At 43.9% G+C, this 11,623-nt stretch overlaps 1 long non-coding RNA gene across 3 annotated transcripts; it reads right to left on the bottom strand.

The window, feature by feature from the left end:
• Positions 1 to 298: 298 nt before the first annotated feature.
• LOC117702907 (uncharacterized) lies at positions 299 to 9,896 on the bottom strand. 3 transcript variants are annotated; one of them, XR_013107769.1, is made up of 5 exons: positions 9,653 to 9,896; positions 5,000 to 5,186; positions 3,434 to 3,608; positions 2,540 to 2,611; positions 299 to 2,110 (listed from the first exon to the last, which is right to left on the bottom strand). It is a non-coding gene; the product is annotated as an uncharacterized LOC117702907 (long non-coding RNA). The 3 variants fall into 3 exon arrangements; XR_013107768.1 differs by having other exon boundaries at positions 3,434 to 3,553; positions 9,653 to 9,895; XR_013107770.1 differs by lacking the exons at positions 299 to 2,110; positions 2,540 to 2,611 and adding an exon at positions 2,635 to 2,756 and having other exon boundaries at positions 3,434 to 3,553; positions 9,653 to 9,893.
• Between the last annotated feature and the right edge of the window lie 1,727 nt (positions 9,897 to 11,623).

Genomic DNA, 11,623 nt, shown 5'->3' with positions numbered 1-11,623 from the left:
GATCTCAGTGAGTTTGAGGCCAGCCTGGTCTCCATAGTTTCAGGTTCACTAGGGTGGGCTATATGGTTAGGCCTTGTTAAAATAAAAGACAGACAAAAGGAAACAGAAAAGAAGGATATTTTACCTGTATATTATGTTTTGTGACGTGGGCATGTGAATCAAATACGTAAAAAATGTGTATGTTACATCTGAGAGGCTCTTAATACCAAGGGAATTATCCACGGGTACCATTGGTTAGCCAGAAAGCATCATACATTATTGCTTCAAGATTTTTCTCTACAGAAGCATTCAGCAATGGTCATTTCTACCAGAGATTTATTTGATCTTTGTTATTTTACCCTGAGCTCCTGAAGGAACAGACTACAGCTTTGATTTGCAACATACAGTATTCAGAGACCCGACACCAGCTTCGATGCTTCAGAAGGAGAAGGATCTTTGTTCAGGAAGTAACTCATTGAACAATTAACATGTGGAAACTATACCAAACAGTATGTGTAAATGATAAGTTCATGTGGAGTCTGCAAAGAGCGGAGGCTTATTCTTCCTGCAAGGAGACTGTGACAACTCTTGCTGATGAAATAAATGGGGTCCAAGTAATTATCGGAAATGAAGCTTTGTGAATTCTTTCCTAACGGGGCCACGTGTCACCCTTCAGTCTTTGTGTATAATGGCATTTCATTTCTGAAAAGCAGGTCCCCGGTATAACTCTTCCAAATGTTAGCAACCATGTCTCTGATTCCCTCCTGTCTTGCTACAACACATAGAAACACTTTCAGGTGGTTTTCTACCCTCCACCTAATATATGATTGTATGTGTCCAAAGTGCCTGTGGCAGGAATAGAAACTACAGCAGAACCAGGTGTCTCAGCATAATTGCTTGCTTATAGGCAGTCCTGATGCTGAAACATCTGAGTGAGGGTGGGTGGGGTTACTGTAATTTTTCACTGTGCTCTCCCTTGGCTATGGCCTGCTGCCAACTGCTCTGGACTTGTGACCACTGCATCAGAGATGTTGAGACCCAAGACAGGAGGGCAGCTCAGTGTAGGCTGCCATCATGGAACTAGAGCTTCTAGAATTTACCAGGACACCAGCTCCAAAGCTAACGCCACCGTGGTTTGTTTCATCTTTGAGATAAGAAGAGTTTAACCCCGTCTCACATTTTGTGTTAATTCTGTCTGGTCTTGTGATGCTTCAGTCTTACTTCCTTAGAGACCTAGCATCAGCTTTGGAGACTGCAGAGGAAGAGAACTTTGTTCAGGAAGTATCTTACTTGGCGGTTGGCATGTGTAACTCACACATGGACAGTATCTGAGAGGAATGAATTTGTGTGGTCTTCCCAAACGGTGGCGACTTCTTGGAGACTTCCTTGCCTTTTCTCCAAGGAGGACACTGTTGTGGTTCGTTCAGTGACCCTTGAGTGACAGAAATTCTGATAACCTTAGGTGTCCCCTCCCTCAGTGGCTATAGTCTGACAATAGCTGTTGATCTATTAGAAACCTTGCCTGATTTACAAGGAAAGGCCTGATTCACAGGCCTACTAGGAACTGACCTGTTCTACGACCCAGGGGTGGGGGGTGGGGTGGGGTGGGGAGGGAATCAGTGAATGTCTCTTGTTTGAGTGACGACATGAGAGTAGTTTTCAGGGGCTGGGAGTGAGGGCAGGGAAATTACACTTGAACCTAAAGTTCAAGTCCACGCAATCACAAATGCCTGATCCAGAGAAACACTTGCGCTACCTAGGGAATTACAGTGCTGTAGGTCTGTATGATCACTGCCGCAACATCTCTGGGAAATATAATTTCACACTAATTAGGACTTCTCACAGCCTGCTTCCTGAAAGGTTCAGGTTTACATCAGAGATGCAGATTTTAATCAGCAATCAAGTACTCTCTCCAAATGCAGCAAGAATCCCCCTTATTCCCTTCTATCAACAAAAGATTTCCTGGCTGCAAGCTGGACCCAGCAATGGTGAGCATCAAAACCAGCATCTTAATCAAAATGTTGTCTCCAATCCTCCAATCTTCTGAAACACCTAAACTCTTCTCTCTGTCCTCTAGTTAGACACAGTTTTGCATTGTGTGATTCTGACCACACAGCCTCCAGTTTGACACCTGTTGAAAAAATATTGGAACCATATTTGTAACTAATCACAACCAAGATGTCATTTTAATTAATCTGACAATAGAAATACTCCAGAGATGGGGCCCATGCCCAGGCTGGTACTCCTGGTCAAGCCTGGGCTTGCAGTCTGTTACCTGACAAGCCTGGGACAAAATTAACACTAAATATAAGGTAATTTAATTAACTCCTCCCATCCCAGCAGGCAGAGTGTAGTGCTCTGGGCACCCTAGGCCTTCTGAAGTAGGGGGTGGCAACCCCAGCGGGAAACACTTAGGCTAAGCTTTCATTATTTTAAGTGGGTGATTTGCAGCTAAGGAGATGCATTGAAACTGTAGGCCACTAAAGTAACAAATAGCACAGTGTTCCTACTTTTACAGACATGGCAATAAACTGTGAAATTCATTCACAGGAGTATATACCTTATAAGAGTCAGGCTCCCTCAAGGATTCATGGAATATGTAGACTTTTCAGAAGAAGGGCGGGGAGGAGGGCTGTGGAAAAAAGGTCAGGCACAGAGAGGACAACTTGGTTTGAAAGTCAATCTGAATTCACAGGAGTACATACCTTATAAGAGTCAGGCTCCCTCAAGGATTCATGGAATATGTAGACTTTTCAGAAGAAGGGCGGGGAGGAGGGCTGTGGAAAAAAGGGCAGGCACAGAGAGGACAACTTGGTTTGAAAGTCAATCTGAATGCTACCCCAACAAGAAGAAAAGGTGTTGGCAAATTAAAAAAAAAAAACCTTATGAAATTATTTTATCCTAAAGATATTCATTCAGCTGATTGATCCCTCTAACCACCTGGGGGGTTGAATCTAGGACTTTGAGTTCCAGGAATGTCCATCCCCCAACCCATTTTTATTTTATTAGGCAACAACTTACTAAGTTGCCGAGGCTGTACTTGAACTGGTGACACTCTTGCATCAGTGTCTCAAGTAGCTGGAGTTACAGGCCTGTGCTATCATGGAAGGTTAAGGACTAATATTTTAAGGGACATATTAAAAGCCTTTTTAATTTCCAAATGTCAACAGTGTTAACTCCATAATTCCTTCATCTCCAGGATGAACACCAACCCATTTAGTTGTTTCTCCCAGGGTCCAAGCTAAAGCCAAAGGACAGTGGGCACAGAGAAAGAGAGTGAACTGTCATGAACGTAAAGAGAAAGCAGGCAAGTGGAGAAGTCAACCGTGGTCCCACAATGGTGAGCAAGTCCAGCCTTCAGCTCACACATAGATTGCTTATGGAGGGCTTGAGGAGAAAGAGCCTTTCAGGGGTCCATGGAGGGGCTTGCTGGAAGCCAGGTCTCCGGTCTCACCTGGGGGTCTTGCTGACAATCCACGATGATCCACGATGATCCGTGATGAACACTCGCTGGGGCTCTGCATGCACACATGTTGGGGAGCAGACTTTCTCCATGTGAAGCCAATTAGATAGGCTTCAAAACGACGAGGAAGTAGCAGCACATTTCCAAATGTGAATAAAATAAGGTACTTGGGTCAGGAAATACCAGGTCAAAAAAAAAAAAAAAAAAAAGCCCACAGAACCTCATTAAAAGGCAGATCAACAGGATGGCCCCAAATCATTAATTATGTTAATCTGCTACAAGGAAATGAAAATCTTGGGAGAAGCTGGAGTCTGGAAGCTTCTCTGAACAGGGTTGGGGTAGGGGACCTTGGGTGCTAACTACACTTTTTTCCACTAGGGGGTTGGAGTGTAAGATGGAAATTCACCATGGGCCATTTGCTTGGTACTTGAACTCCGGAGACACGGCTAGCAGGTGCTTCTGAGCAATGGCGTGTAACAGTTTGTATGGCTAAGCTGAAGCTGTTTTTGAGAGCTACTGCCTCTGACAGCATCTTTGGATCTCTAGGACCTATCAGGCAGAGACAAGGTCCTCCTGGACGTTGGGCGTAAAGATGTGCTTAGACAGGGACGTCATTTCAACACACAGGAGCTGCAGTGAGGCGCTGTGCACACAGGAAGCCAGTGAGCTGCTGTGAGGCGCTGTGCACACAGGAAGCCAGTGGGCTGCTGTGAGGCGCTGTGCGCACAGGAAGCCAGTGGGCTGCTGTGAGGCGCTGTGCGCACAGGAAGCCAGTGGGCTGGCCTTGCTATTTTGTTTCTAGTGGCAGCAGACAGTGCTTTGCCGCAGCCGTCTCACCGACTTGAGTTTCCATCAGAGGTGGGATTCAGGATTCATTCTAAGACGTGTTCTCATTTTGTTGTTCTGTTGGACTTTTGAGGCAGACCAGGCTAGCTTTGAACTCACAACTTTCCTGCTCTGTCTTTTGAGAGTTTGGATTACAGGCTTGTTGCCTGCCTTTGTTTCAGAGCCCTTTGAATGTACATAGCTCTGGAAACCTCAAGGAAGGGAAGGAGGACCCAAAACGGAGGTATGGAGATGATCAACATCTCTTCCTCCAACTATCTGAAGGTACTGAGAAAAGACAAGGTTCTGAGGAATCCAGGGCCTGTGTAAGGACACTGGAGGTGCCTGAGGCTGAAGGCCATTTAAAATGCAGGAGGAAGGAGAAATGGCCGAGGGTGGCATAACCCTCCCAACACACACACACACACACACACACACACACACACACACACACACACACACACACACAAGTGGAGCATTGCACCAATTAGACTAGCTATCACAGGCAGCCTTGATCTTGGCAGGAGCAACTCTGGCCCTTGAGGTGGGAAGGGAAGCTGGAGAGGTACCCGCTCTTTCAAAGGGAAAGTATAATTTGTAAACAGTCAACATCTGAACAAATCATAAAACACCAGTCCTGACTTCTAGCAGATTTACGAATGCCCTGAGTAACTGAAATTCACAATGGTCTTTTTTTTTTTTTTTTTTTTTTTTTTTTTTTTCTAAACTCACTTTGTTAATTTGCAGGCTGGTAGTGATTAGGACGACAAGTCCCCAGGGATGGCCTCCAGCTTGGCTTCCCGTTGCAGGGCTGGGGTCCGGGTGTTTTTCCAGCACAGGTGGATGCAGATTCCAGGCAGTTCAATCATGTCCTCTCTTTCCTCTCACCATCTTTCAGGCTGGCCTGGGAACTCACAGGCTAGGATTTGTTTGTTTTGTTTTAGAATTCTAGTGTTTCAAAAATCGCCATCATTTATCACTCATCTGAGCAATTGTGGGTCGATGCTGGCTGGATGCTTTTCCCTCCCAACTCCTCTCCCCCCCCCCCCCCCGCCACCTCCCACCCTCAGGGGAAATCAAGAAAAACAAGATTCTACTTGTCCAAACCCTTGGAGACTCCTTGGAATTGCTGGAATCGTCACAATAAGTGGTAGTAATAGAACCATATACAGGATTGTAAATACAAACTGTTCTGTGGAGTGGTAAAAAATAATGAAGCAATTAGGTGAAGTCTCATCAGCACCTGTGACTGACTGGTAGGGCACTTCTGCCTGCCTGCTATTGTTCCTCAAGAACCACACACAGGCAGATTCAGAAGTTGTGGCACTTCTCACCCGACCCCCTCCTCTCTCCTCACTACTGCCTCTGTTCCCCCCCACACTCCCAAAGTGGGTCCATGCATTGGTGATCTGAGTATCCCAGAATGGGCATGTGGGTGCCAGAGTTCAGCCTTTGGAAACCGCAGTGGGAAACAAGAATTCTGCTTTCCAGCCCATTAGGGTTAATGCCACTTTAATTAGCAATTGCTGGGAAGCCTGAGAGTGCTATTTAATGGGCCATTTCTAGGCTAAACTAGTGCCTCACAGACAGACCCAGTATATACAACCACTCCAATGGGAGACAGTTGAAGAAATGGAGATTTGGAAAACAACTCACTGTTGGTTCTAAAGGGAAGTGACCACTGGAATGGTCACTAGCTTTCTGGTACCAGCCCCTATCGGGGATTTCTGCACAGAAGTGCACAATTACTGGAGCAATGCTATTTAACACCTATAATGTTCCTCACAACATCCCTTGAGGAGATTCTTCTATCAATCCACTTCACAGATGTAGAAATGGAGGCATAGAGAAGTTAAGTGGCTCACCCAAGGCCACAGAGCCGGGTTTCATGCTTGTACCAAATACACACAGGAAACCTATTATTGTTCCTGTCAAGAGAGCTCCATACAGGGCTGTGGCCTAAGAGGCTTTCACAGTGTAGCTGATCCAGACACACCAAAGACTGCTAAGAACCTAGGAAAGAAAATGGGTTCTCACAGACTTGCCAAAGACTTGGAAGAAGTCATTGTTTCTCACTGGCAGAGGAAGTGTAGATACAAGGTATGACCCTCACAGATCACAGGCCAGAACTCTTGTTACTCAAAAAGTGTATAAAGTTAACTGGAGAAACTCATTTGCTAAAATTCCCCTCTCTCCAACATGTGTCACACAGACATACACATATACAGACACAGATACACACACACATACAGACACACACATGTACACAGACACACAAATACACAGACACACACATACACACACATGTACACAGACACACACACAGACACATGCAGACACACACACACACACACACACACACACACACACACACACACACACACACAGTGCTTCTGAGATTCCTTCTACTCAGAGTCTATTTGAGTCCACAGAGTTCAACTTAAGTCAAAGGCCACTTAGGGGTTTAACTTTTAAGCCACCAGAGTGTGTAGAAACCCCAGCCAGTTCATTGTGATTTGCTAATTTTACTCTCCAGGGCAGGCAGTCACTTGTCACTTGTTTTGAGTGTAGAGAAGCTAAGAAGAGGAACTTATGGGACAATCATAGACAGGCACCCCAAACTTGTTGCAGTTCAATTTGTAAAGTGTGTGTGTGGGGGAATGCCTCCACTTGTGTCTGAGGCATGAGCATTCAAGAAGTGAGTGGCTTTTCAATGATAATTACTGTTATTTTCTCTGAAAAGGATTTGCCAGAGAAGCTAACAAATCTTACTACTGAAGTCTCTCACCTTGCAGGTCTCCCTCTGTGCCCCTGTATTTAGCTTTGGTAACTCTGTCCTTTGATTCTTAAAACAGATTTCTAGATAGCATAGGTTTCAGGCACCTTGAACTCTGGATCTACCCAGAGTTTTCCAGAAAAGGAACCGGCAGTTTGAGCAAACTGAAGCAGCCTTGCCTGGCTCAAAGGTGCTTATGGTATACGGTGTTCTTCTTAAAGTCTGTGCTTCTTAAAGAAGCCCTGCGCAACCTGGGTCCATCTGTTACTCCTACTTGTTGAAGACAGAGGCATGCTGTAACTCATTGCAGGGGCTAGTAGTTCACAGAGTGCCTAGCACTTGGTATAAACCAAAAGCTGGCACCTTAGAGCTCGTAGGTGGGAGAGGTCATAATGACCCGATGCAGACAGGTGCAGTCCATGGAAATGTGGTGTGAAAAACAAACTCCTGTGGGGGACTTGAATCAGAAACCTGCCATAATTTGGGAGGCTGCAGAATGTGGGAGGGCTTTTCTCACATGCAGGAAGCCGCCATTCTCAAGGTGGGTTCCTATTTACTGTGGTGCATCTGATAACAAACGGTATATCTTCCTTTTCCAGCCTCCACCACATCCTCATTTTCCCAGCTTTCAAACAATGCCTATGTCAAAGCAGAACACCAAACATAAGCAGAATCCAGCTAGGGGGTGAATGGTGCCCCCAGGCAGGGCTTTGGGCAGGAGAGGGAGATGCTCAGGCCCAGATTCCACATGCTGTGTAGACTCCAATTACCAGAGGACTTAGAGATCAAACAGCCCAACTGTGCTGCACAATGAAGGAGGAGGTCTTAATTTTACCATGTGCTACACCCTTCCAGCCAGACTGTGAGAAACAATGCATCCCCTTTATGTTCTCCTGAGCACAGAACCTCCCTGAGATTGTCTTGTGTTATCTCAGCCACATCTTGCTAACGTGGACAGGGGGGAGACTTAAGGCACCTGAAAGAACTGTGTGATTTCCTCTGGCCTGGGGTGAACATCCCGGCAACCAAAGACAGCTTTAGCAGAACGGCTCACTCCTACTTGGCCTGCGACAGAATAGGGTCCTAACATTATTTATTTTTAGTTTCAGATCTGTATTTTAAGGCGTTTTGTTGGTTTATGGGAAAATGAGTTTATATAAGCCAAGCTATGGCATGAGCATATAGGACTTGATGTATAGCATATATGAAAAAGCTTAGAGAATAGATTGGGCCAGATGCTAGAATTTTGCAAGTTTTTGTTTTCTTTCTTTTCGTGGTACAAACAAGGTTTTCAATGAATCATGGATCTTAAAAAAAAAAAAAAAAACCTAGAAAAATTTCCCTTTCAATTTTACCCATTAAGACATGAACCCAGCCTTTCCTTTCAATTTTAACATCGATCTACATTTGGGAAATTGAAGTCATTTGAACATTTAACATTGAGAAAAGCAGGTATCTTTGAACTTCACATGGAAGACATTTTAGCAGGCATGCCACAGTAGAAACACAAACCCACAGTTTTTATTTATTTTTATGAGCCAGTATTTTTTCTTATTCTTTCAGTTTCCAGATAATGGATTTAAAAAATTTCGAACAGTATGCAAAAAGAGATAATGATTCTTAAGATTTTTTTGCTACAGGGGCTTCACTTGAGTAATAATTGGATACACCACATCGACACTCTGCACAGACTTTGCTAAATACAAGCACTGGAGACATCTCAAGTTGACCAGTGTTTCCATGGAAATAGATAACCCTTTGATAAGGCCTGAGAAAGAGTGTTTGAGATGCTGTGAACCTCAGTCCTAGCATAGGAGCAAGATCAGAGTTCCGAAGACAAATGTGTGTTTCTGTAGGATGAGTGTTTTCTCCGAAAGCCGGCGTTGCCAATGGTGCTTAGTATTAACAGGGAGGGGGACATACTATCATAGGATTTTTAATTTTGGAAATAAGAGAGTAAATCACTTTGTACCTGATGCTTTTCAAGAGTGGTTAACCCAGCTTTGGAAGCAGTGTTTTCTATTCCTAAAGGCAATACGCACACTAGCATAGAAAACGGGTGAAATACGGCTTCCCTGTCTGTGAGTTAATCCTAAGCAAGTTATCTTAATTTTAGTTATTTTCTCTCATTCCACTACTGCACTACATCCACACACATTTAATGATTTTTTTTTGTGTGTGAAATTCATAGCTAAGTGTTTGTATCACTTAGAGCCATCTGGACATTACTTTTTGCTAATACTTTCTGCAAGAAGAACTCTCAAAGTCTGCACACTACTTTGGACTTTTAACAAGAATAAACCTACTGATCTGTTTTTCTATCACTCCTTTTTTTTTTTTTTAACTAAATCAATATTTTACTGGAATAGCCCCAATGAATATTATGAAATCCACATCACTGTCCACAGCCAAGAGCGGTCCTCCTGCCGGTGGGTAAGAATTAAGATGTCGCGGGCAGGAATCAATACAGGATACTGACTTAAGTGAGGCTTTCTTCCCGTGTGTCAGAGCAAGTTTTATGAGTTATAGAAGTTGCCGCCAGGCCGTGGTTTCTACACACAGGAGTGGTCTCTGCTGGGGAAAAGAGTTACAAAAGTCACCCGGCTTACCTTGCTTGTCACCACAACTCTGCAGGCACGGAGTATCTCCAGTCACACAACAGTTTAGCTCACATGGATCCAGGAAGAAACCATTTCTCTGATCGATTACATCTCGGTTGTTCCCAAGGACACAGGGCTTTGGGGAAACACTGTGCATGCGTTCTTCAGTGACTCCTCTCAATTTAAAGGCTGAAAGATGGGCAAGTGTCCAGTGATTGCCCGACCGACCGGGACAGGAATTCGCAGCAGTAAGGCTTGTTCAAAAAGGTTTTCCCACGCCACAGCACAGTTTCACAGCAGCCACTAGATGGCGCATGAGAACCACTTGTGTCAGGCACCCACGCAAATGGTCAGGTCTGTTCACAGCGAACCAAAAAAAGTCCGAAAACAATCCCTCCCAAACTACTTTTCTAGTAGGTTATTATCAGCATCCCAGTGTTTACACGAAACCTAAATGGTCCTGATTTGTTTGGTGACGGTAAGAGAATCCTCCACAGAATATTTCGATCAGATTGCAATGTACCATCAGTAAACGTGGCATTTAAATCTTTATTAAGTCAGAAAAGGGAATTGAGAGAGAAAGGAGTAGCTAAATCTACCTATTTAGTACTGAACTTCGACAAATGTTTTCTAAGTGACTACTGTGTGGGAATGTTACTTGTGCTTCTTAAACGGTAAAAGAACATTCTTTTACCTGAAACAAACACAAGATACCATCGATTTCACATTGTACAGAATGTCACAGATACATTAAACCTACTGGGACTTCAGTAGCTGAATTTAAATTTTTTCCTATTTGTTTATTTGCCCATGTGAGCCCAGGTCGTACTGTATGCATGTGAAGGTCAGAGGGCAATTTGAATGAGTCTGCTTCTCTTTCTATCATGTAAGTCTTGGGGATTGATATCATGTCATGAGGTTTGGTGGCAAGTGTGTTTACCCACCGAGGGATCTTGCCAGTCCATCATTTCTTGGTATAGAACAAATCTGAATATCAGGGACAAAAACCAAACCAAAACCCAACCAACCAACCAACCAGCCAACTAACCAACCACCACCACCACCAACATCTTCTCCTCAATTTCAGGACACAGCTTACAATTTTTTCCCTCTTAGAGCCAAGGATAATCCTCTTTGCCTTAATAAATGTAAGGTTCTATAAAGAAAATACGGAAAGGGAAAAGAGTTATAGAGGAAGCAGGCTTTTTTCTTTCGTTTTTGTTTTCATCAAATACAAAGTTCTGACTTTATTTCTAAACCCACTTTCTGATAAGCATTGATAATAACAGATCTTATATAAACATTCAGGGGGAAAATCCACAAGAAAACATCTTCAAGTTGATTTTGAAAGTTCTGAAGATGACCCAAAAGTCTCTGAAATATGTTTACTAAAAGTCAGTGGCTTAAAAACAAACAAACCAACCAAACAAACCAGGGGCAGTTTTTCTCATTCACCCTCCTTAAAATAGGTGTGATATTTCTTCTGAGCCAACCTGGAGCCCCGAGTACAGAACGGTCTCATTTTTAGATCACTGGTTGTTTGTTTGAACTGAAGAATTAGTTGCATTTCAAAATAAGGACATGCCTAATGAAATGATTAAAACACACAGAGCATTAAATTATAAGCAGATGGGAGAGAAGTGGGGGGTGTGGCCTTGCTGGGGACCTAAGTCCAGGGGAGCTGGCAGCTTTGGGGTTTCCTATGGCAGACAGTTGCTTAAGCAACAGAGGGCAGGAAAAGTACCTTGGAAGACAAATCTCTCTCTCTCTCTCTCTCTCTCTCTCTCTCTCTCTCTCTCTCTCTCTCTCTCTCTCTCTCTGATATCCATGTAACAAGTCCCTTAAGAGGATGGCTATTATTGACACATAGAAGGATTCCTGGAAGAGGGACCAGGAGTTGCTTCCGGAGTGAAGAGTTGAATCGAGAGGTCTTGTGTAGGAGTGAATTAGGCACAGTCTGGGATTCTGATCCTCATCATT

Source organism: Arvicanthis niloticus, chromosome 1, assembly GCF_011762505.2.
Source record: "Arvicanthis niloticus isolate mArvNil1 chromosome 1, mArvNil1.pat.X, whole genome shotgun sequence".
Lineage (NCBI taxonomy): Eukaryota > Metazoa > Chordata > Mammalia > Rodentia > Muridae > Arvicanthis > Arvicanthis niloticus.
Note: the sequence above shows the minus strand (reverse complement) of the source record. Positions and strands in the feature narration are given on the sequence as shown.